This window comes from Emys orbicularis, chromosome 2 (genome assembly GCF_028017835.1).
Source record: "Emys orbicularis isolate rEmyOrb1 chromosome 2, rEmyOrb1.hap1, whole genome shotgun sequence".
NCBI classification, from domain to species: Eukaryota; Metazoa; Chordata; order Testudines; family Emydidae; genus Emys; species Emys orbicularis.
In genome coordinates, this window is record NC_088684.1 from 117129429 (window position 1) to 117156061 (window position 26633).

A 26633-nucleotide genomic window follows, 5' to 3' on the forward strand; every position below is an offset into this window, starting at 1 on the left:
AACCATTTTGACATTTCCCCCCCAAAAATTGTTGACTGAAACAATTTGACAAATTGGCCTAAATTTTCTAATTGTTTTGATCGACCCAAATTGGCATTTTTTGGTGAAAAAAATTGGTTTTAATCAAAGATTTTACCCAGCTCTTCTCCCATAACCTATTGGGGTAGGATACTGCATCACCATTTGGAGCTCATTTTATGAGATCTGGGAATTATTATTTTCTGCCCACCATGTTGCCTTTATTTATTGCAATAAAAGCTGGCAGAAAATTTGAAAAATTCTGACTACAAAACATTTTTTGCAAAAGCTTTGAAAATATTTTATCAAACAGATTTGCTGTCCTTTGACCATCTGATACAGTGGTAAAGGTTTTTCAAACTTTGAAATTTCAATGAAAAAACAATGAAAATGTTCAAAAAATGTTCCCAAATTGAGCTGCTCTAACTTCAGTTCTGTTAATCATTATTTCTGTTACCGTGCCAAGAGGACTCTCTCAGTGTGTGCCTATGCCGTCATGTTTATTTGGGGCCAGTCAATGACTGGCATCAACACAGCTGTGCAGTCTATTTAGGCCCTTTGAACTCCCACAGCTACATTAGGGCTCCCTTCATCAAGGGTGCAACTGTCAGAAGGAAAGCAGGGGCTGATTCCTGCTACTTCCCACCGTGCATCTAGCTGGGCAGGAAGGGATTGGAAATGTGAGAGAAAAGAATGGCACCGCTTCTCTCTCTCTCTCTCTCTCTCTCTCTCTCTCTCTCTCACACACACACACACACACACACACACACACAGACGGTATGAAACCTCACAAAGTTTGGTAAAATTCAGGTTTAGAGCTGGATCCAGTCTTCGTGATTGGATCCCTCTCTAACGATTATGGCAAATATTTCAGAACATCCGCTTGCATTTCCAGTGCAAACACCCAGGGCTTGAAGCAGGAAGTAACTGCTACAAAGTTCAGCAAATCAATATTAAAACTGCAAGATCTGAAGAGGGTGGGGAGTATAATTTGTGAGGGGAAAGCTAGGAGTGCTTTCATCAGGAAAATTCTTTTTAATGGATACACATCATTTTGTGTAGTCTGATACATTCCAAGAAAAATTGCTCTTCCTTAGTATCTCTAGAAGCCCGAGATAAATGTATTAAATGGCAGAGAGAGACTAGAAGTATCAAAAGAATGGGAGATGAATACCACAACAGGAAGGTAAATCCCTCCCCTTTGCCCCTCCTCCAATTCAAATACTACTTACCTCGCTTGTTTCATTATAGGTGAAGCGAAAGAGCGGAGAAGGAAAAGTACTCATAACACAGCACCAGCCTGGCCTCCAGATGTTTTCTGAGTAATAAAGAACCCAGAGGACTGAGAAGCAAATCCTAATCCAGGCAGTCTCCATACAAAGAGACTGTACTGCTGAGAGATTAACAGATTTTACCCAGAGAAATACTTTGGGACTAAACTCTTAACTTATTCCACCTGGTAGGACCCTCCTGAGCTTACTCATCTGCTATCAAACTTGAGGCAACTGACAGGTTTTTAAATGATGGACTCCTTTGGGTCACATTACTTAATTATACAGTACATCCAGGGATACGCACTTGGGTCTTTTATGGTAAATGCTATGACTGTCTTAAAAACTCATTAATATGTCATTAACCAAGCAGACATTTACTAATTAAACAATTAGCCCCTCTCTTCTATTCCTTTGTTCCACCCAGAGATACTCAGTTACTCAGATCCTCACTTTGAAAATTTTCTTTTCCAGGAAAAATGTATGTCTATAAAACAAACCCTAGGACTAAGACATTTCTTTTGCTTTTGGCCCAACAATCAAACAGGAAACCAAGAACAAACCCCTGATCCCATTGCTAAACTTAAGTCAAAGGAGTTATGACAATTTACAACCCCTGAGGAACTGGCCCCAGACTTTCTAAATGCAAATGATTTCGTGATTTCAAAATGTTAGTGCACAAAATCAAAATGTTGACTTTTCTAGCCCAACCTAATTGTGATTTCAGGAATGTGTAGAAGTGAATTCAGCCTCCATTTTAACCTACATAATTATTAAGCACACACACAAACACCAACACCAGTAAAACAAATATAAATATGCAAGGATTAAGGACTGGAAACAGATCATTCTGAATCACCATATGAAGTTAAACACCAAACGAGCATGCTGTATTCTTGACTTTGAAACTCAAAGGATTTTTAATAATTTTACTCACACTGTTTTCTGCTGATAAATGTAGCTTGATCATGTTTGATGTGCTTTAACTGTGTTAAACTGTGGTACAAAGGAGGATTATCAAATGTATTGAACTGGAATACAGCAAATGTCTTTTTAGAGAGAACCTGCCCTTTATGATCAAAAAGTAAACAAACAAAATTGTAGTCCTATTTAGATAATCAATTGGAACTGTATGTACAGTACTTCTACTGACACATTATACCTCTCTGTCTCTTTCTAGTTTCTTCTACGCGTTCTATCATTACAAGTATACTGCCTCCTCACGGTTCCATTTCCTGTGGCTTGTTGTGAAACAGTCTTCAAGAAGCATTGGATAATATGAAAAAGACCATGGGACAAGTTCATCCTGGCACTGGTGAAGGGACAGAGGGGAGGCAGTTTGCATTTCACCTGTTTGGGGCTTTACAGGTGCTGGTGCACACTTCACTCTCTGAATCCCTGGGGCAGGCTAAGGCTGCCCTAACTTGCACCCCTGCTTCCAGAAGCCCTATGCAGCTTCCCAGGGACACAGAATTGTGAGGCCACAATTCCTTCCTTACCCTGATCTCTGCCCCATCCTTACCCCACCCCAGAACACTCCCCCACACTGAGAGAGTCCTCCTGTGCCTAACTAGTGCACTAGAACTGAAAGGCAAAAATGAATCAGGTCCCATATATCTAATAAACTTTTGTATACTTGAAGTAGATTGAATTTCCACACTGACGTAGCTCCTCTGAGCTCAGAATTAGGGGGCTGGTATAGCTTGGGGCTGCGGTGGCCTCTGGCACAAGTTACTAGATGTGAGGGAGTGGGCTAGGAGTTGTAATAGCAATTCACAGTCATCTGGTCATTCCCTAACACAGGAATCCTATAGTGGTCAATTACACCAGCTTCAGGCTGCTGGAGTGATGTAAAACAACCTTACTGCACTGGCAGATCTGCACCAGAAGGTGCAAGACCCATTTTTTCCTGTTTTAAATGGCTAAACTATGTTTGTGGTCACAAGAGGAGGCCTGGTTGTCACCTACAGAGCCTGAGATCCTCTATATATCCATGGGACAGGTACAGCATGGGCAGCAGTAGTGCAAGCTTCTCCCAAACTGCCTCAGCCTGACCTGAAGGGACCACATCAACGGGCTTAAGGGAAGATTAGTATCTATAACCCCAATTCCTGAGTCCAGCCAATGCATGCTTGACACACAATGGATGGCAAAGGTGACTTCACATGACATTTGCTGCACTGATTCTGGGGCTAATCGGGGGTCAATTCAGCCCCCAACTGAGATGACAGCAGCCTCAGGGCTGCACTGTCTTACATTTATTTGCCTATGGCCCCAAGTAGGGTGACCAGATGAGAGGAAGAAAATATTGGGACACATGGGGGCGGGGGGTCACCGGCGGAGAAAAAAAAAAAGCGGAGTGCCGCCGGCGGAGCAAAATAAATAAATAAATAAACAGAGTACCGTGAAATATCAGGACAAATGCCTAAATATCGGGACGGTCCCGATTTTATCGGGACGTCTGGTCACCCTAGCCCCAAGGGATCATTTCCACACACTCCCATTTCCACAGCCACACCATCTATTCTGGCTAAAAGGTAGTTAATATAGCGATGGTACACTGGTTTTACATCACCCAGAGATTCCCCCTACACAAAGGGAATTCCCAGGTGGCCACATGCACTGGCTTGGTAGCCCTGTGTGTCATTAGAGGGGGCAAAAGGGCTGTAGTGCAATGGAAAATTGGACTCTGTCCATACAATCCATGTTGTTTTTTAAGGAGCCAGTTCTCATCAATCCATTGGTGGTTTGGGTGATGGAGTCATTTGTGCACTAGGAACTGTACTGAAACCACAAACTCATTTCACATAGAACACAGAGAATCCATGAGATGGAAAGACTTGGTAACTAGTGACCTAGGCTGCAATTAAACCAATGGTCTACATGTGAAAAACTCCTTACCCATTTGCAACCACCCAAGCCCATCTAATCCCTCAAGCATTTAATTTACTAGACATATCAACACATTGGGGTCCTCATTTTCATAACTACCACATGGATATGATCACATATGTAAGGAAGCTAAGGCTTTAGTTTTTCATATCTGTTGTACAGAAGGACAATGTTCCACCTTTACAGAACTGGAAACGCAGAAGAGCAAAGTGGTATTTGTGTGAGAAAGATTTTCATAAAGGAAAGATCAATCCCCCCTCCACTGACTGAAGAGAAAATTAATTACTGCAGTTGGCAGAAGATAAATTATTCCAATTTACAGAGTTGTGTAATTAGAGTAGCTGCAGAGTCGAAAACTGGCTGCTAACTTTGAACCTCAACCCCAACATGACATTCCTACTTGCGTTTAGTTCTGCCACTTGTGAGCACGTTGAAAGTTCTCTGACTGTGTCTTAATAATTATATGTTGGTTCAAAAATAATCATTGGCTTCATTGCCTAGATGAAACCTTATCATCTGGTTAGCAAAAGGTACGTTGTATTGTCTTTGAAGTGCTGAAATCCCCACAGTGGAAAATTTATTAGGGGAAAGTGATGTTATGGCAACACAATTAATTCTGCCACAACATGTAGAATTAACTACACTGTTAAGAATTAATGATTCAAGAAAGAGTTCAAAGAAAGAAAAATACTTATGTCAAAACATGAAGTATCACCTTTGCATAAGGTCTAACAAGACCATATTTAAAGAACCATCTCACCAGGAAACCAAGTTACAAAAAAGTGGAAAATAAATGGTTAAGAAAAAGGGGAAACTTCTTTAAGCTCCCATCCACCCCCACCCCCACCCCTAGTCTTAAAGGAGGTTGTCAGTTATGCTTGTACAGAGAATTTTGTTCTCTTTTTGAAGCCAAGAGAAAAGTTTTTAATCTCATCTTTAACTTTAATCCTTTAAAATATGTAAGAGATTTAGAAGTGAACAGGGTAAATTTGGCAGAAGATCCTAGTTATGGAAGTAAGGTAATTTCTTTCAACTACTGATTGCCAAGGGAGTTCAAAGCCTGCCACCTAAACTATCTATCAATTCCAGCTACAAGCTGCAATCTACTGATTTTTTACATTTCTTTCTATTGATCAAAAATATTTAGAAAAGTCAAGCACAAGCTACAAACGAGTGAGACAATGCAATTATTACAAAAAGAAATGAGAGTTGTTGGTTTTTTTATTTTTTCAGAGCAAATGAGAATGAAAGAGTAATTTTTTTTCTCAAGCAATATTCTTAATAGTATTTCTGGTGATTTTAAAGTATTGTAGTTATTTATGTACAAAAAAAAAAGAAGTCCATGAAACGAGTCTTAGAAAGACAGAGAAAACTTGATAGGTGGGTGAGTCAACCTCTCATTTTTTAGCACACCAGAAACTACTGCAAGACATTTTTCAATGAGTTTACAGACATTTCATACTTTAAGAAGCCATTTCATATCAACAGGTCAAATCCAGCGGGGGTGCTGAAGGCGGAAACCATGTATTTGGGTTGTTATTACTACATCAAACCAGGGGGTATGGCAGCACCTCCCCACACACACACACCATAGTTCCAGCACCTATGAATCCAGGTTAATCAGGGCTCCATTGTGTTAGGCACTGGATATATAATAGTAAGACACAGTCCCTGACCAAAACAGTTTGCAACCAGGCACAGGTTGGGAGAAAGGAATGTTATTATCTACATATCACAGATGGGGAATTGAGGCACAGAGAAACAAAGTGACTTGACGAAGGACACACAAGAAGTCTGTAGCAGAGCTGAGAACAGAATCCAGTACCTTAACAGGAAAATCAATTACTGCTGAAACCTTTTAAGGCCAAGATTTTCAAAAGTGACTAGTGATTTTAGGTGCCTTAAATTCGAGGTTCTCAATCTGAAACATCTTAAAGGCACCTGATTTTTAGAAAGTGCTAAGAACTCTCTAAAAATCAGACCCTGTTAAGGTTTCTCAGGTTGGGCCAAAAATGGAGGCATCCAAAATCATTAGTCACTTTTGAAAATGATGGCCTAATAATGTAATATTCATGATCACACAAATATTTAATCTATTTACATAATATGTTTATTAAATACTTTGCAAATGTTGAAAAAATATTTTTCTACTGGTGTAGTAAGTTCCAATATAGCACTCAAAATTCAATCAAAATTCCCACGGAATTCTATGAGAATTTTTCCAGAGTAAGGAATGTAGAATCTTCCCTCTGGTATGGAAGGAATAGTTTTATCAGATGTTATATTAGGGTCTGATCCAAAAGGCCAATGAAGTCAATGGAATGACTTCAATGGGCTTTGGATCAGGCCCTTAGAAAGAAAATTACATACTTGAGCAAACATGCAAAGAGAGAACATTTAAACAAAATGCATTTTACTATGCCTGTAATTTTCTGTTAGCCCTGTTGTTATTTAAGGATTTTTTTCAGAGCTTTCATCCTTACCAGAGACCTTTTCATATGGCAGGGTCATACAGCAGAACCACAATCTTGTGTGTATGACATCATAATCCGTTGCCATGGAAATTATTACTAGTCAGCATTATGACTTTGTGGAGAACAGATGATGGGCTAAAATGGGAAAAGCCCCTTTAGAAGCACAAATATATTCAGCAATTAAGAAAAGGCAGGAAAACAACGAAAACCAAGAAACTTTTCTGTTGAAGCTTACCCTAATGTTAAAGACCCTGATGCAACAAGACACTTAAGCATGTGGACAACTTTAAGCCTAAAAGTAGTTTTTTGGGAGTGCTCATGTGCATAATTATGCACATGCTAAAGTGTTTTGCTGGATATGGGCCAAAGTCCTCTCTGAACAATATGTCAGAAGGAAAAAATATTAGTACATTAACAAAAATAATAATTAAAAGAGTTAATTAAAAGAAAGAGAATTGTTGTACTCTTCATGTCAAATTCTGACCTGCTCTCATTGGCTCCAGTTAGAGTTACAGCCATTTATATAACAAGCCTGAATTTGGCCTCTAAATTGGTTCTCTGCGTTTTTATGTCTTATTACTGTACATGCTGTAACTGCTCTGTATGAATGTTGCTGAGGCATGTTGTAGGTGTATGTACAGTGGCAACAAATACTCATTTTGAATGGTTATGAATATAGTATATTTTTTAATCCTCTGTGGTAATGGGAAGATGTTGTGCAATCTCTTAAATCTTGCTGGATGCAGGATAAAATACATTCTTTTTAAAATCTGCCCCTTTTTTGAGCACAAAATGGCCTGTTTTTAAGCACAGGTGGCTTGGCATTTTTAAAAATGACTTTTCAATGCAAAAGTAACCATTTCCTGGAATTTTCATAGGAAGTGAAATATGGAAAGCTAAATGGCATAAAATGGCACCAAAAAATCACAATAAATTCCACAAAACACTTTTCTCAAATGTTGCATTTGCATTATTCTGCATATTTGTGCTCTTACATATTTAAGCACAGAAGGAACATATTTCAAAGGGATGGGAACCTGACTTTACTTTTTTTCCATTGATTGTTCTGAATGTTCACTTTATACTGCTAAAGGAATTTGAATAGGGCAGTTGTGGCTATAAGAATAGAAAAGCCTCAGATGAAGAAGAGCATTGAAAAATATGATGCTTGATAACATGGTTTTCTAAGACAAATTCTTTTAAAACTAAATAAGCAATCCAAGTCCTACAAACAGGGGTAGAAGAAGGGAAAAGGAGCCAGGCTTACCTCTGTCTGCCTGACAGCACGAGGCTTTACTGCATTTTAGGGCTCTCAGCCCAGGAGTATCCTTCACTTCCCCCATCTCACTGCTCTTTTTTTGAAGGATCATGGAGTCATTGATCCTGCCCTGACCCTTGCAGATCCTTGAATTAAGGACACACAACTTTGTTGAAAAGCATTTTAACATTTTCCTCACCTCCCCAGGAAAGAGAAGTGGACCAGGTCAAAAAATGGTAAGGATATTTCATGAACTTGGAAATTTTCTAATTGTTTTTTTTAAGCCTCCCAAAACCAGAATAGTTTTCAGTTTTAGATTTAATTAGTTCATTCGTTCGTTCGTTCGTTCCCCTTTCTCTCCCTCCCATCTCTGTCCACTTTTTTCAGTGGCAAAATGGAAACAAGAAAAACAGAAAATGGGGACAGCGATGAGCAGAAAGAAAAAAAGGAAGAGAAAAGGGGAAATGAACTCAAGTTCTACTATTCATTAAAGAAAGAAAAATAAGATTTTGAGAGTAGTAAAAATGATGTCAATTATGGAGATTAACTAAATGTGTTAATTTCCTGTACTAAATCAACAAGGAAAAGAAAATTTAATACAGCAAAAACAAAGAACAACAATCTCCAAAACCCTATAATAGGTTAATGAAACATTATGCTTTGCTTAAAGCTGAGTGAAGATAACAAAACAAAACAAAATCTTGTGAATAAATCTCTCTGATTCACTTTAGTGGTGGTAGGGTTTATTGATTTGTTTGTTGTTGTTGTTTGCTTTTGAGTTTTGTTTTTGTTTTCACTTATCCAGGAACATTTGGTTGAGCAAGTTTTTGCACTTAAGAATATTTGCAGAAAGTATACGGGTGACTACTAGCCCAAATATTCATGAAGGCATTCTCACCAGACATGTTCTCATGGCATTGCCGAAGAGATCTTTTTATTATTCACACAATAGAGGAGTTGAGCAACCACAAATGTTTGTGGATAATTTGTAAAGGAAAAAAGGACTCCTACTGTTTACAAATTTTATGTCACTTAGTCAAGGAATCAAACAACACCATGTGATTTAAATGAGGGGTTAAAATTAACTCAGAGTTTCCTAGCCCCTGCAGTGACTTTTCCCACATAGAGGCAGATGGCATCTACACTGGTGGAGAAAAGGATGTTAACCTGTCTTACTTTTTTACACACACACACACACACACACACACACACACACACACACACACACACACACACTCTCTCTCTCTCTCTCTCTCTCTCTACTAATGACCATTGCACCAGCTAGACTGAGCACATGTGATAGAATCACCTCAGGCATCATATAGCAAAGTTCCCAGATCTGGCTCAATCCTATTAGTTCTGGGGGAATCCTGTGCCACTGCGCAATGCAGAATTTTACAGTAATTAACACTGTGTGCGCAGAATTCCTTTTCTCCCCCACAGAAATGGGCTGCAGAAATGTTGGCCGCCACTAGGGGCTGCTGGACCCAGCAGAACCCAACTCACAAATAGAAGACAAGGCTGGGGGAAGGGGGAGGGAACTGGAGGGTTCCCAGCAGCTTGCAGTTCCCAGCACAACCTGAAGGAAGGAAGCAGTGCGCAGAAAACTCCATGCAAACCCGGAACCCAACATCAGGCTGTTTTTTTTCCCTCTGGATCCCTGGGCTCTAGGAGGTGTGAGTGTCTGGGCCAGGAGGAGCCCCACAGCTGTCCTCTGGGGGATAGGGGATGCGAGTGTTTGGGCTGGGAACGGCTGTGGCTGGGTTCATATGAGTGTCTGGTGGCCTGGCTGGGCTCTGGGGGGAGGGGGCAGAGAAACAGGAACTGGGTTGTTATAGGAGTTTCTTCAACTCTCTACTCCTGGGGGGAAATTTTGTGTATATCTATTTTTACAGACATACCTGCAGACAGGTATTTTTAAATTTATTTTGAAATAAATTACCAAGATAATTGAAACTGGCATGATTATATAGTGTTATTTTGACAAATAAAATTTGCAGAATTTTGCAGAATATTAAAATATTGTGCACAGAATTTTTAATTTTTGTGGTGCAGAATTCCCCCAGGAGTATCCTACATATCTATGAATCTCTGAGGAGGCACTTCAGGCAGCAGTAAGTGTTATCAGGAAATGTACCCCTTCACACATCAAAGGGAGAGTTTGAGGCCACGGTATGCAGAGTTGTTTTTGTCCATCTCAGCGACAGGGCTGAAGAGCATGCAATGTTGCTTTTGGATATGATGAGCAACTGCAGGGAGTCCAGATCTTTGTGAGATTATGACATTTTGCACAAAGTCAAACCATTTTAATATTCAGGATTTGGCACTGATAGCACATATGGAATGCCTCTAGCTGCTCCAAGTCTGTCTGTAGTTGGTCCAGGTTACTGACCCATATACCAATGCAGGCTGTACACAGGTTTGATAGATCCCAAATTTTGTCTCAGCACAAAGACCTTTTTGTGTCCTTAAACAAGACATTAATTTTAAAATGATATTGAAATTAGACCTGAGAGAAATTTGGAAATTGCGATATTTCAACATTATGACGACAAGTTGAAATAGTGAATATTTTTGTGGAACAAAAAGTTCTGAAAAAATGTCTATTTGGAAATGATGAAACATTTCATTTCAGAGTCTTTGATCAAAATTAAATATTTTGATATTTCCAAATTGAAATGTTGCATTTAGATTTGTAGACCTGGCCTGAAACATTTTGTTTCAAGTCAATTCAATATTCAACTACATTTCCATATGCATAACCTCATGGGAATTGTAATTCAGGTGGCCTGATGCCCACCCACATTCTTACCTTATGGGCTAGATTATATGTCCTATGGTGCATCCACAGCCAAGTGATTCCAGTGATGCACCATGCAACTTAGTCAGAGGGAAGGTTGTGTTGCATCATCAGAGATGTAGGGGAGCCAGACAGATCACCCCATAGGAGACAACAAGAGTCCGAACTACAGATCCTAGAAGGCAATGAGCCACAATAGGTGAATACAGTTTAGTGCTGAATAGACTCAAAATGAAGTTTCTCTCATCAGTTGAACAATCCAAAATATTTCAATTTATGTCAAACTGACCTGAAATAAGATATTTGGTTTTGATTTTCCTATGCAAATTTGAAAAAAAATTACCAAAATAAAAATTTCAAACAGAAGATTGCTCACCATCTCTAACTGAAATATTAAGAGGAGGAGAAAGAGAGAGGGATTACTGTTCAAGTTTCAGAGTCATGAGAATGAATATCTGTTTGGTGACATGCAGATCTACATACTTGTGCTCTTCTAAAGAGGAAAATTTGGGAATGGTCTACAGAGGGTGGCGCTGTAGTTGAAACAATGGCATCGGAGGAGGTCACCTAAGGAGAAAGTAAAGAAAGAAGAGGACAGGACACAACAAATAATGGCCGTGGGGATAGGAGGCTGCAATGCTGAAAGAGTGGTGAGCAAAGCAGGAGAACCAGGAGATCATAAACCTATGAAAACCTAGATTGGAGATGAAGTGGAGGAATACAAATTAATCAGCGGCGTCAAAGTCACCAGGTAGGTAAAGAAGAGTAAGCCCCTTTGACTCAGTTAGGAGGAGGTAATTAGTGAACCTGGTGAGGGTGTGTTTGGTAGACTGGAGAAAGCTGAAGCCATAAAGGGTGAAGGGAAAAGCTGAAAAAGGAAATCCAGTGAATCAAATTTAACTGATGGGTTGGGGAGACAAAGAGGAGGAGGAGAATTAGCTGGCAATTTGAGAGGTCAGAAGGATTGAGCAAAGGTTTTCAGGATGCAAGACACAAAAGGATGTTTCTGACCTAGTGCAAAAGAAAAGGGTGCATCTACTGAAAGCACCAGGACTTCACTTAACTACCATACCAAAGTGTTCTCCAAGCAACACCACATGAAAACATGAGATGCTCAGACTACAACTCCCATGGGCCCATAGTCAGATGCAGTTTAATGTCAAACTGAGTCTAAACTAAATGTTTGGACATTTCCAAGTCAAAATGTTTTGGAACTTTTCATTCCAGAAAAAAAAAAAGGCCAATAATTCAATTTGTTGTTCCAATTTAGGATGAAAACACTTGCAGAAATATTGGGATTTTCCATGGGAAGAAAATTCTAATTTTCATTTAATTCAAGTTTTCATCTATTTGAGAAAAAACACTAAACCCTGAACTCAGGTCTTGGCAGATGAACAAATCTTTCAGTTTATCTTTGAAATGTATTTGCCTTTTTGAAGCACCACATTCTGCTAAGAGAAAACTCCTATTGCCTGGCATCCATTGACTTTACCGAAACCTGAATAAGGACTTCGGGATAGGGACTTACTAGTTCTCCTTTAATGTTCATTACAATTACATGACACATAGTTTGGACATGTTACAGTGCATATGTTGACTCAGTGTTTTCCTTTTATCACTAACAAAAGGCTCCTTTAATATTCAGTATTATTTGTTATTTCCCAGCACTCAACGGTATGCTAGGCTCCTCACAGAAGACACAGAGATCAATGAGTTTCTGAAGGTGAACTACAGACGGTAGGCTATTATGTATTTTATGAGGTCAATTAAACAGAGATGCAGATTTCAGATTAGATATAATTTTACATCTAAATTTGATTACAAATATAATGATGTAATCATCCTGAAGATATTTTAGTACCAATCTTATAAAGCAGTATTTTGCTTTCCAATTTAGTTTGTCCGATCACATGAAGCTAAATGTAACCAGCCCTAGAACTTAGAAGTTCTTAAAGGCTGGAGCAATGACCATGGATTAATGTTTTCAGCACTCAAGTAGGTATTTTTTTAAAAAATTGAGAAAACAGTCATTGAAAGTTCCTGAAAATGCATGAGCATAAGTTTGGAAGAATCATTATTGGGTCTGATATGCTGTCATTTATGTAAATATAACCCAGAAGGCCTCCAGTGACAGGGATTAGCGCTGAGTCCTTATAACCAGGAATATAAATATTGCATTTTATAAAGTTTTTTACTCAAAGTATTTAAGAGTTATTTTTACAGCAGAGTGCTTTGTTTGCTGACATCTTGAATAAATATGTTTTGGGGATGCTGAGTTTTATAGATTCCTAGGCCAGAAGGGACCACTGTGATCATCTAGCCTGACCTCCTATATAACACAGGCTATAACCATACCTATGTAGCACTTTTATTTTATCGGTGCTCCTTTACAAAAGAGACCAGTGTCATTATCCCCATTTTACAGATGGGAAAATTGAGGAACAGAAAGGAGAAGTGACTTGCCAAGGTCAGTCAGTGGCAGAGCTGAGAACAGAACCCAAGTCTCCAGACACCCAGTCTTGTGCTCTATTCACTAGGACACACTGCCTCCCTATGATGCTACTCCCTAGGGTCAACCTGTATCTAGCTCCCTCAGGGCCATGCAGGGCAGTAGAAGGGAATCAGGATTCCCCACTCACCATTGCATGACCGCATAGGACTGGCTACTTGCCCAGGAGCTCTGGGTACTTAAGGGATTTCAGGAGTCCCTCTCAAGCTCCCAGTTCATAGGCCAATAAATAATAATACCTAGCTCTAATATATTGCTTTTCATCCATAGATCTCAAAGCACTTTACAAAGGTGGATAGTAGCATCATCCTCATTTTACAGATGGGGAAACTGAGACATGAGGCAATTAAATGATCTGCCTAAGATCTGTTAGTAGGCCAGTGGCATAGCTGGAAATAGAAGCCACATCTTATGTGTCCCTGTCAAGTCATCTATCCAGTAGGCTATACAGCCTCTCAAGAGATGTTGCAAATTCTTCCAGCTCCCCAACACAGCAGGGGAGACATTTCTGATGCACCAGGCCCCCTGGTGCTACCATTTGAGTGGTGTGTCTAAGTACCACCCCTTGCTACAGATAGCATGCAATGGTATGATCTAGCCTTGAATCATTATTAATAGAGATGTTATATCCCAGGCAAATTGGAGGTGATACAATTCCCATTGAATTCAGTGGCAAAACTTCCACTGATTTTAACAGGAGCAGGAGCAGGCACCGATTGTTTATTACTGTCCACCAGTGCTGCCCTTCAGTTGTAACTGGGAAAAGAGAACATTGCTTCAGAAAATATAAATGTATGAGAAATCCACTTAGGCATCCCCAGCCTTGATATTATTACCTTCTATCACCACACTCATCCTTGAAGTAATCTATTTTCTTGCCCTTCTAGAGTCTTTCACCCATCCTTTATCCACTGCTGTACAATAAACAGCCTTAAACTTTAATTGGCTGCAGGGACTTTTATTTCCTGCTCTTTTGCTGAATTTCAGCACAAAAGTTGCTACATGTTTTATAGTGTAACACAAAGGTGCTTGGAGAAGAGATTGTGCCTGGAAGATTGGAAAATGTCTACCTATAAGCCATATTATACACATATGAGGACCTAATACTATTTAGATAACAGTTAAAACCACAGCCTTCAAATACAAAGCCAGCTATTAAAATATTGCCGGAGGCAACATGGCAAGGTTTAGACTAGCTTTATGCAAGATATGGGAAAGGGAGAGAAGGTTGGGTCACTCGAATGACTTCACTGTATTTCTCTCTATTTTTAATTATCACAGATTTAATCAACTTGTCCTGGTTGTATATTTTGCAATAACCTCTTCCCTGCCCCCCTTTTTATGGAGTGGGAGGGGATTTATATAACGAAGCCAGTTTAAAAAATATGAGCTACATGGAAGACAGAACAGCAACTAAGATATTGTGATTAATTTGATAGACTTCCAGTAGGAAGTATTTAGTTTATCGTCACATAGTAAATGAATATTAAAATATGCATACCCCAAGGCTACAAGCGAAAGTAGATAACAGCTGTTGGTCTAAAATGTGGTTTCATAATGCAGAGAGATTGGAATAAGCTTGTAATTATGAATTAAAGCTAGACCAGTAAAAAAAAAAAAAAACATTTTGAGTAGACTGTCTGTAGCCCATACCATTTAAAACCAGTTCTCTGTATTAAAAATAAAAAAGATTGTTCACTTCAGCTTCTGAATTAGTGTTGGAGTGCCATCAGCAACTACAGGCATCCTTTGGCTCAACTTTTAGAAAACAAATGAAAATCTCATTGTATGATCAACAGTTCCATAACATTAAAAAAAAACAACTGCAGAGAGGGATTTAGCCTTGCATGGCCAATAGTAAAGTTTAACACATTTTTTTAAAAATTGTAATATTGCATAGATGGTAAAGCAGGAAAAATTCAGGGTCAAACAATCATCTGACGACAAGTATACTATATACTGGTCTGTTATACTTTAATTTTGCATGGCTACTATATATGGAGGATTTGAGTCAGTATAAAGGATGCAGCTCTGTCTCACATTGAAAAAATGCTTTTTCTCTGTGGGATTATATATACTCCATATTTTTTCTCATGTATGTTCTGGAGCTATATTATTTATCATCTCCATTAAATAAACTTTACAAATCCAAAAGTCATACGACTCTCTAACCTTACCTAAAGTCATTAACCACAGAAGCGTTTTAAAGTCTTTGTATTCAAAACAGTGCTCTTCAGGAAACAAACACAAAAAAAGATCTTTCAAAGCTAAGCAAAAAATTCACCATTAATTTACACAAATAGGGCCTGATTTAAACCCTGTTGAAGTTAACGGGAAAAACTCCCATTGACTTTAGTGGGCTTTGAATCAGGCTCATACTGCTGTAGATATGTTATGATGCTTGTGAAGATCTGATAGAAGCAGCTTCAAATTATGACTTGTTCAACCAGTATGTCAGTCAGCAGGAATATAAGGCATGCTGGGGTTAGATTACCCTGAAAAAGAGCAAAAGGTGATGGGAGAGAACAGCAGATGCTCAGACATAAAACTGTTTATTAGTCTGTTGGCTGGGAGTCAAGCTCTGGCTGGCGTCTGGCTATATACTTTTAAGGAAAACCAGAAAACTTTTATATTCATAGATTCTGAAAGAGGATGGTGCAGGGATTTTCAACAAAAATAATCTACATATTGTTGGACTCATCTTTAAGGAACAGAGAATCTCTAAAAGCAAAGTGTATCACTGTGACATTAATACAAGAAATGATTCTACTACTATGACATTGACATAAATACCTGGATGTTACTACGTGATGATGATGAAAGTTCCAAACTGGTGTTTGATCATCAAGTCTCAATCATAGCACTTAGTTGTAGGTTTGTGCAATTGCTTACCATAGGTTGACTTTTGTTTGCAGGCTTTGCTTCAGGAATACTTTCTACAGCTATGGTGCAATTTTTAATGTATATAATTTTCCTGACAAAAAATACAGCTTTATCTAATTTTTTTGTGAGAAAATGTCAGTTCCAATGAAAAATTTTGATTTTCCAGCAAATATCAAAACAAAAACTTTAGTGTTAAATTGACATTTTATTTTTGTTTAGTTTCATCCTAAAATGATGTTTTGTTTCAGTTTTTTGCTTTGAAACAAAAAAAAATACATTTTATGTTGAATTATCAATCTGAAATTACAATTTTTGTTTCGATTAAAATGTTAAAAGGTTTCGCTTCAACATTCCTGATTCAAAACTTCAGAATTTCCACTCCACTAAATATTTTGATATTTTTACTCTCCATACCGATTAGGAAAGGACACTGATTTTAAACTGTCAGAATGTCCCCTGGCACAAAAAATTTCATTTTCCAAACAGCTCTAATAATTTCCTACCAGAGTAAAGAAGAGAGGAATTGGCTGCATCAAATACTGAAAGTAAGTATTTTCCCAGGAGAAATGGGGATACATAATTTTAAAAGATATGTATTTCCTTTCACACTGCTTAGACCACATCAATCCCCTGTGAATCTCTTAACTAGCCAGCCAGTGTTTTCCACATTAAGTTCAAGTTCCTGGACAAATCAATTTCTGCTTTCATTTTCTCCCACTCTCCCTCCCGCACATTTTACTCTATCCTAACCTCCCTTCATTTCCTTCTCCCACTCTCATCTATGCTTTTTTTATGCTGCACCTGATGCTTGGAAAAGCATCCCTTCTATGCCAAATGTCACCCTCTCCTCAATCTAACTTCTCATCAAAACTTCTGCCACAAAGCCAATTAAACTCCGATTCTTCCACTGAAAGACAGTTCACTTCTTTGATTTTGACCACAAGGTTATTAATAGGGCTAGTCAAAAAATGTCCATCTAATTTTTTTATGGGGAATTTATTTTTCAACTATACAAAAATTCTCATGGAAAGCATCTGCTTTCCTCAGAAATTTTCAGTTTTTCATTGGAAAACCAAAAACTGAAATATTTCTGTCGAAAAAATAATTTCTGACCAGCTCTAGTCATTGATGATATTATTCACATTACAGAAGCACCTCATAGGGCCCACCAAGATCAGGGTTCCAGTACCCTTGGCACTGTCCAAACAGCTAGTGTGATACAGTCCCTGTCCTGAAGAATTTACAATCTAGACAAGGAAAACAAAGGGCAGGGAAAAGGAAGTATTATTATCCCCATTTTGTGGCTAAGGGACTGTAACACAGAGAAATTAAATAACTTACCCAAGGTTACACCATAAGCCAGTGGTAGAGCAGCCTATAGACCCACAGTGCTTCTCAACCCCAGTCCACCGCCTAAACCACACAACCATTCTTCCTCTCTGTTAGCTGGATATTTAGATATCTCTGTATTCTGCGTACTTAGAAAGTACCATACTGTACATTAACATGAATTTCACAAACCCATCCCCAACATGAATAGAAACATTTTAAACAAATCACTGTAATAAGAACTTATTTCACTGAGTGTATTTGAACTGTGTTCCTATGAAAATAAAGTTTAAACACATTCTCTGAAATAACTTCCTTTCTAAGGTGTAGTAACTAATATTGCGCATATAGACAATTCAAATGTTCATTCAACCATAACCAGCTTCTCTGAATGACACATTCCTCCAGTAACTCAGAGTTGCCTCCTGAAGGGCACTTTTAGAGCAACTGCACATTGAGCCATTTCTTTTCTGGTCTGTGAGCTACAATCCCATTCATTTACCAGATATCCCTTTGTACACCCCTTGTTCCAAGTCATAGTTCTCTGAATTTAATTAGAATATTTGCACCTATTATGCCAGGTGCAGAAATAAGTTTTAAACTAAAAATGAAGCCAGGGACTAATCTTTTATCATCTTTTTCAATTTAATAGCCTTAAAAATCTTGGGTTCAGTTTCATTGAATAAGTTAATTTTTAAAATGCAAGTAATAAAACCCACTGAAGTTCCAGGGTGAAATCGTGGCCCTCTTTGATGTGAATGGGAGTTTTGCCACTAACTTCAGTGGGACCAAGACTTCACAGTTAAAGGGCCCCAAATTGGACCATCCGTCCCCAAGCTAGTATAGCCGCCCCTTTTTTCCAGCTTAAGAAGATGCTTGTTATGAAGACCTTGGTTTTTTGGGCCCTCAGTTTTCAACCCAGTCAGATAACTTTGAAAATACTCTTGGTTCTTCACCTAAGTAAATGTTTCAAGATTAGAACAGGTTGACATTATGGTAGCATGAGATTTCCCCATAACCAGGTCACCAACTTTCAAGAGACTCACAAATCCAATGACTAGTGCACTTCTGAAATTAAGAAATGTGGAAGAGACTTTGGAGTATCCAGGGACTATTACAATACCTGTTTGTTTGTTTGTTTGTTTGTTTGTTTGTTTGTTTGTTTGTTTGTTTGTTTGTTTGTTTGTTTGTTTGTTTTAAATGTGTACTATGTTATACATTTTTATATTTGGAAAGTTTCCAGGATTCAGGTAAGTCCCTGCATCACAACTTTGTCATCATCACAGGGCTATTCTTTATGCCAGAAGATGTCTCCATTACAATATCAATTCATTGGGAGAAAAGGCAGACTTTTAATCTTTTGCTTGTCTGTATTTGCCTGTTTATTATTTCAAATAAGTACATAATTTGTAGCGGACTCTTAAATTCAGCATCTCCTTTACAGAGGAATTCTAGAGAGAACAAATGTAATTTTAAACCCTTATCGATTATGACATAGCTACTGTAAATGAATGAATTTTATATGAAGTGGACAATGTGCAGCCAGTTGATTTTTATCGATAAACAAAATCAATTAGCCACTTGTTCTTTTGGACTAGAAGGTTTACTCTATTGGATTGTTCTTTCCAAATGATTGTTTGATTAAGTTTTCTACAAAGGAAAGAAAATATAGTGACAGGAATTAAATTACAGAAATTTAGTAAATCTTCACAAGTATTTTACACAATACCATTCTTTACTTAATAAAGGGCAAGCAACATATTTTATGATTTCCCATTCATTCGACAAAGCTATGGAGTTTGTAATTGTGTATATAAAGCCATCAGTCTTCTTGAGCCATCTTTAGCAGAGCAAGCCCCAAAGCGTCGTCCATTCTGCTCAGATCTGATCAGCATCTTTATAGTTTATCAGCCTTGGGGTTCAATTTTGTTTTGGATGCTTTTATAAATGAGCACAATCACTGGTGAATCTGTTCTTCCAGATTGCAAAGAGAAAAATCGAGAGAAGAACTTTAGTAGATTACTGTGTCAATGAGGATAAAGTACAAGCACAAATGCACCTCCAGTAGTCTCAGAGATGATTTTGTTGGGTGTACATTTTCAGTTTTATTTCAGTAAAATTAGATGATTGTCTTAGTTATTATTGTTTTTGAAGCTATTTTCTGTCCCCAGGCAAGGTACATGATCAATGCACTATCTAGCAAAATCAATTGTTCCAATGTACTATTTATTTAAAAAAAAGGAAAGGGAAAGAGGAATAATGCATAGCAAATGCAAAAACAGTTATAAGACTTTCTTCTAGTCAGATTTAGGATGTGTTGTATAGTCAAAGCATGGAAGTTAAGAAATAATGTAGCTGAATTCACAATCCAGTCGAGAATTAGTTTTTATATATTTAAACTTTTAGGCGACCAATGAAAAGCATGCACTCATTTGTTTTATTTTTACTATAAATGTAAGGGCTAAATTGCTAACACAGAATTAATGGAGGATGTGCACATATAGATATTTCCTCCTACACTACACTGCACTTAAGTGGACCCATTTCCACATGAAGCAGACAATGGAAATGATTTCTCTTAAAATGTAAAAGATGTTTAGTTTCTTTTGTATAGTCATATGAACTCCACATTTGTTATGCAGTAATTCAAGAGACAATGAAGTTCACTGAATGTGATGAGTCAAAAGGAACAAGATTTTCCAACCTGTCATCCAAGAGAGTTGCAGTTTCATAATATATGGAACCAATTTCATTATCAGAAACTGTTGGGGCCCAAGAGGTATCTCTGTCTTTGTCATTGTCCCATATGAAAAGGATAATGGCAATCAAATGTCAGTGATTGGAGTCAAAATATTTGTCACATTGAATATTGATGGACAACCCCCAGACTTCCAATCAATCAAAAAGTTAGTAGTCAGATGTTTAATATATGAAATATTCTAGCAAACATGGCCGACTAGAGTTGGACTAAGTATTGTCTCCTTAATATTCAGCAGCAGTGCCGCGGAGTGAAGATGAAGGGAGGAATGTAGAAATGTGTGAAGTAATAACAATGAAGAGATCAGTGGAAAGAAAAATGTTGTTTCTTCTTAACTGCACTGTGGATCTGTACTCTCTATAATTTCCTCATTCACCAGAAATAAAGCAACTAGCAATTATGTTTTGTAGAGGGGGCAGCAGTGACACACAGTTTTGGATATCTGGCACATGGTTGCTTAATTTTGTAATTTAGACAGGTAAATAGTAGGAGGCAGGGAAAAGAGATAAACTATGTTTGAGGGATGGTGGATAGGGGCACTGGCCCACATTTACAGGTTTTATTACTTAAAACAGTGACTGCACAACTTGATTCTGACTTAGACGCTTTACTCTGTCCACAGTTGACTAGAAAAATATTTTAACTAGAATTAATCAATTATACATAACACCACACACTTCAGTAAATCTTGCTGTCTACGTCTCAACTGTTTGCTGGAGGGAAGAGAAGGGTCCGCGTTCTTGTTCAATAACATGAGAAATTCCTCAGGTTGACATTCCACATGCATTTGTTCAAGCAATAATGCTCAGAATATATGCCCATTGCCACCTCATTGCTTTCACATTGCCAAATGGCAGGTAGCATAATATAGGTGGTCTCACATGAGCTTCAAGTATCAGAGGGGTAGCTGTGTTAGTCTGAATCTGTAAAAAGCAACAGAGGGTCCTGTGGCACCTTTAAGACTAACAGAAGTATTGGGAGCATAAGCTTTCGAGGGTAAGAGGTTCTTACCCACGAAAACTTATGCTCCCAATACTTCTGTTAGTCTTAAAGGTGCCACAGGACCCTCTGTTACTTTTCACATGAGCTTGTGATGTTGAAAGGGGTAGTTTTAAATTCTTCAACACCTAATAATTTTGTTTTAAAAATTACTTACAATATTAAATTTATAGAAACAAGAAATGGTAGGCCAGTTAGTTTTTCTTAATTTTTTCTCTTATTGCCAACTCAGGGGTGTGGCTCCCACTATTTTAGTCGCAACTGTTTTTGGTTTTGTTTTTTTTAAACTTACCTTAGGGGTCACCATGATCAAGACAAAGCAAAATAATTAGTTATTAAACATGCTATTTTATTATTAAGGACAATAAAATAAAATATAAAACACAATGACTGAATGCAACTGATAAGTTGTTATTTGTTACAATCCCTTCCATGTGTCTCTGTGGAGAGCTTTTAACAGAGATTACATCCCTCAGAGTGAACATCCCTGAGGTGTACTTTCCTCTTGGTAAGCTAAGACCAAACTATATGTTTCGTAAAACTATTGTGAATTCATTCTTTAGTATATCCTTAGATAACTAAGAATGTTTAAAAATGGGGAAAGGAACTTTGTTTCAGGGCAGACAGACCTTGTCATGACTGGGTCATGGGTGGTCTGACCTAGTGGTCAGAGCAGGACTTAGGCCAAGTTGGGTACCAGAAGGTCAGAGTCTTAGACAGACCAGAGGGCAAACCAGGAGTCAGGCGTCAGTAGGCAAGCAGGGTCAGAAGCTAAAGACTGGGATCTCTCACATGCAGGGTCTGAAGCAAGATAGGCAGGAAGTCTGTATTGTTGCTCAGACAACTCTTCGTCATGACTTCTTGGCTTCAGTATGGTGCCAGCCAATCAGTGGGTTGCAAGGAACTACCACTCAGGTCCTGGTGGGCGGTACTTCCTGCTGGACCCGGCCTCCTGCAGGAGCCCAACCTAAGCTTCCTGTGGCAATGTGGAAGTGTTAGCAGCCAAGACACCCCATGGTCCCAGGTTTTAGCATTGCAGGTTCTTACATCCCTGTTGGTTATTAATAGATAACCAGCTAGTTTATAGTTGGCAAATAACTTAATTACATGCTGTGAAACCAAAGAAAATATTTAGATAAATTACTTGGTAGAAGTCATTTAAGGGGCTGTCTTGAGACCAGCCAATTAACCAATATTTAGAAACTTAAAACCAATTCAATATCACTATTTCTCTGTTTACCAATGTCTAGTCCCGTCTCCTGTCCAGGAATACCTGTTCTAACCACTTGATTAATAGGAGAAACTGTTAGTCTTTTAAATTAAAACATTTCAACCTTCCAACAAAATCATTACAAGAGTTTTGAATCTAATTCCTTGGCATGGTTTAGTTAACTTCCTCTCACCAATCCATGCTGAAGTCTTGGGGATGTTTCCTTAGATTGGCTTCTTCTTGAGCCTTTTCTGTTTTCTTTATCTGTTTGTGGCAACTTGCCTACAGAGATGGACAGGATGAGTTGTGGAGTTCTTGCTGTCTAACCAGAGTAGCAGGGCCTGTGACTGTGGGGAGCTCACTTCAGAGTCTTTCATGCCCTTCTCCTTATTTTAATGAAATTATAGAAAAACACACCTCTTTCATGCTTGTTCAACTTGGTTGTTGTTACTCTTTCATTGGCTCCATGCCTTCAGATTTGGCTTAGAGCCTTAAATGACACTTTCAGTTCCTGAATATGGAGTTTGTTTAAAGAATATGAAACATTTCTTTAATTGACTTTGTTCTTCTTGTGGCAAGAAAGCTCCAGATAATTTTTAAAGTTCATTTTAACTCATTCTTTTTATTTGGTTAATTTTTCTGTTTTTTGTTTGTTTGTTTTGTTTTGTACTTTTATTAGTGTTTGACAGGAAACAAAATTTGTTTTTCAAAAAATCCAAGCACTCTTATTTTTAGGGAAGAACTTTTAGTTCAAAAATAGAATTTTTAATTAAATAACTTTTAGAAAGTCTCTAGCCTAAGTTTCTGACTCTACATAACAATTTTTGGAATGAAGATTGTCTTGTCTTCCTGCATTGGATGGGGGTTTGCTTTCAGACTTCCAGTAACTGATTAATTAATTCCCCATCACTACAAATATTCTATACTTAAATGGCTTCTTATATTAGTATTAGTCTAGAATCAAATGACCTAGCTGTATTTGTATATAAAACATTTTAATATTTATATCATATACAAATCATATCAGACAGTTATTCTTTGAAGGCTTGCTTTTAGGTACAGAATATTTGCAAATATATATATGTTAAAAGATGAGTATGCCTTCTTAAGCATTTGAGGAACAGCAAAAGTGTTTCCTTTAAGTGGAAACATGAGTTGAAAGTAAGCAGTATCTTCTGTAAGGCATTTCCCACCATAAGTGTTCTCCAGGTTTAAAGAATGAAGACTTAAGTGTGTTTACAAAAAAAAATCTGTTTAAATAAGGATATTTCTAGGGCTTGCTCTACACCAGCAACTTATGTCAGTATAATTATGTTGCTATGGGGTGTGGAAAATCCACACCTCTGAGCAATGCAGTTATACCAACCTAACCCCCTGCTAAACAGCTCTATGTCGACAGAAAGATTTCTCCCATTGACCTAGCTACTGTCTCTCTGGGAGATGGAGTACCTACACTGGTGTAGCTGCAGTGAGGTAAGTGTAGACAAGTCCGAGAATTCTTTGTGTGGGTTTAAACTCAGGGTTTGGTTTGGTTTTTTAAAGAAAGGGGGTGGGGGGAATATAGGCCCACTTTACCTCTAGATTTATTGCTCTGATAACACAAACCTGCATTCCTTTCACAATAAGCTTTCTTCCTAGAAAGGTTTACATGGTTTGTCTGCTTGATGTTTGCTTGTCCTTGGGAGATCAAGGCGGAACCCTTCTGGAATTTATTTGATTAGCTTCAACATCTTGTAACATAATTAGCAAAATATGTGTATTTTATATTTCCAAGCATCATGGCTATAATGCTCTTGTATATCTTAATATTCCACAAGGGTGCAAATAAGGTGGTAATGACTTAAAGATTAGTTATAATAATTTTATTTAAATCATTTTTGCATTTCCTCCTCCCACCCCAAAGTCCTGATGATGTGAGGTATGAATGAGCTTTTTCACATAGTAGCTTCATTGGCAGATTTTCAACATTATGTGTCTCAGTTACAGCTACTTTCTGAAGTAATGCTAACAGTGCTCCCCCCAGGTTATCACATAAAGCTTGGTTCCAATGGCCCTGATGTCCCCTGGCTAGAGAAGTTACAAGAGTTGGTACTTAGTGATGGATGGGGAGTATTTATCTATATGTTTAGGCAACTCTGATCTTAGCCCAATGGGCAGACCCTGGAAAAATCATTAAACCCAATAGGTGAGGTCAGTGTTTTAACCAAATCTTCCCTGAGATGTTCCCTTCAGCCTTCTCTAATGCCTTTTAACATCTCTTTGTTGGAGCATCTCTCCAAAAGAAAAAAAGTCATATAAAGATCTTTTTTCCAGTGACAGACCTCCACTACATTACACCATCTTCTGTTCCATTAAATATAATTTTAAAAATCTATCCTTTAAGGACGTATTACAAAGTGAACAAGAAGAATCACAATGTAAAAAATAATATTGGTGATAGGTAGTAAAAATTTGACAGGATTTCTGAGATTAAAAATTCAGCTCTGTCCCTCTCTATTTTCTCTTCACTGTGGATTTCAATCCTTCTCATAGACTCAGAGACTTTAAGGTCAGAAGGGACCATCGTAATCATCTAGTCCAGGGGTCGGCAACGTTTGGCACGCGGCTCGCCAGGGTAAGCACCCTGGCGGGCCGGGCCAGTTTTATTTACCTGCTGACGCGGCAGGTTCGGCTGATTGCGGCCCCCAGTGGCCACGGTTTGCCGTCCCGGGCCAATGGGGGCAGCAGGAAGCCGCGGCCAGCACATCGCTCGCCCGCGCCGCTTCCCGCCGCCCCCATTGGCCCGGGACGGCGAACCGCGGCCAGTGGGGGCCACGATCAGCCGAACCTGCCATGTCAGCAGGTAAATAAAACTGGCCCGGCCCGCCAGGGTGCTTACCCTGGCGAGCCGCGTGCCAAACGTTGCCGACCCCTGATCTAGTCTGACCTCCTGCATATTGCAGGCCACAGAACCTCACCCACCCACTCCTGCCATAGACCCATAACCGCTGGTTGAGATACTGAAGTCCTCAAATTATGGTTTAAAGACTTCAAGTTACAGAGAATTCACCATTTACACTAGTTTAAACCTGAAAGTGACCAGTGCCCCATGCTGCAGAGGAAGGCAAAAAAACAACAACAACCCAGGATCTCTGCCAATCTGACATGAGGGGAAATTCCTTCCTGACCCCAAATATGGTGATCAGTTAGACCCTGAGCATGTGGGCAAGACCCACCAGACAGACACCTGGGAAAGAATTCTCTGTAGTAACTCAGAGCTCTACCCATCTAGTATCCCGTCTCCAGCAGTTGAGGATTTTTGCTACTGGCAGTTGCCAATGGGCCACATGCCTTTTGATCACATGAGAATGATTTAGCGTGCACACACACAAACTACCACCAGATAGGAGCACCTGAAAAATTCTCTTTTGACCTACAAAGTAATGCACATGTTGCATTTTCTTAGATTATTTTATTCATGGAGCAAATTTGTGAAACTATACTAAGATGTGAATGATTGGACTCGCCAAAATCTAACATTTCCTGGGTTTGTCTGACACACAAAACTTTTCACAAATCTCTAGTTAGCTACTTGTTGACTTATTGCATTAAAGATTTTTTCATTAACAAATAAAGGGTTAAGATATAAGGTGGAAGGTCAACCCTAGTTTTAATCATAATAAAAAACAAAATGAAACAACTACACCCAAAATAAATCTGGAAGGGATATTCAGGGAATAAACCAACTAGCACCTGAAGGGGGTTAGGAAGAAACTTCCCCAATGGGCCAGTTATTTCATAATTGTCCATTTGAGATTTCTTGCACTTTCTTCTGAATCAAGGATGGGCCACTGGTCAGAGGCAGTTTGACAATTCCTGTGTTACTATTGCTATAAATCACCATTTCAGGCAAATCTCCTCAGTTCACCTGAGATCCTGTTTTAGAATGGAACATCTGTGACAGATCAGATTCAAGAATCCTCAAAGAGTGGAAAACACAAGCTGCCAAGGAGGGGCCCCATCTGCATTCTGCTTGCTACTGTACATAAAGGAAAAGAATTGATAGTTCACAATCTGCTGCAGATGATAATATCATCTTGGCCTGACAGTTTTAGGTCAAGGACAGAGAAATCAGAATGTAAAATAAAATCGGTGAATGTAATTTTTTTTTAAACTGCTGCAAAGGCAATGTCAGAAACAGAGACTATGAACAAGAAATCATCTTCCCATTATAACACCCAGTACAGAGTCCT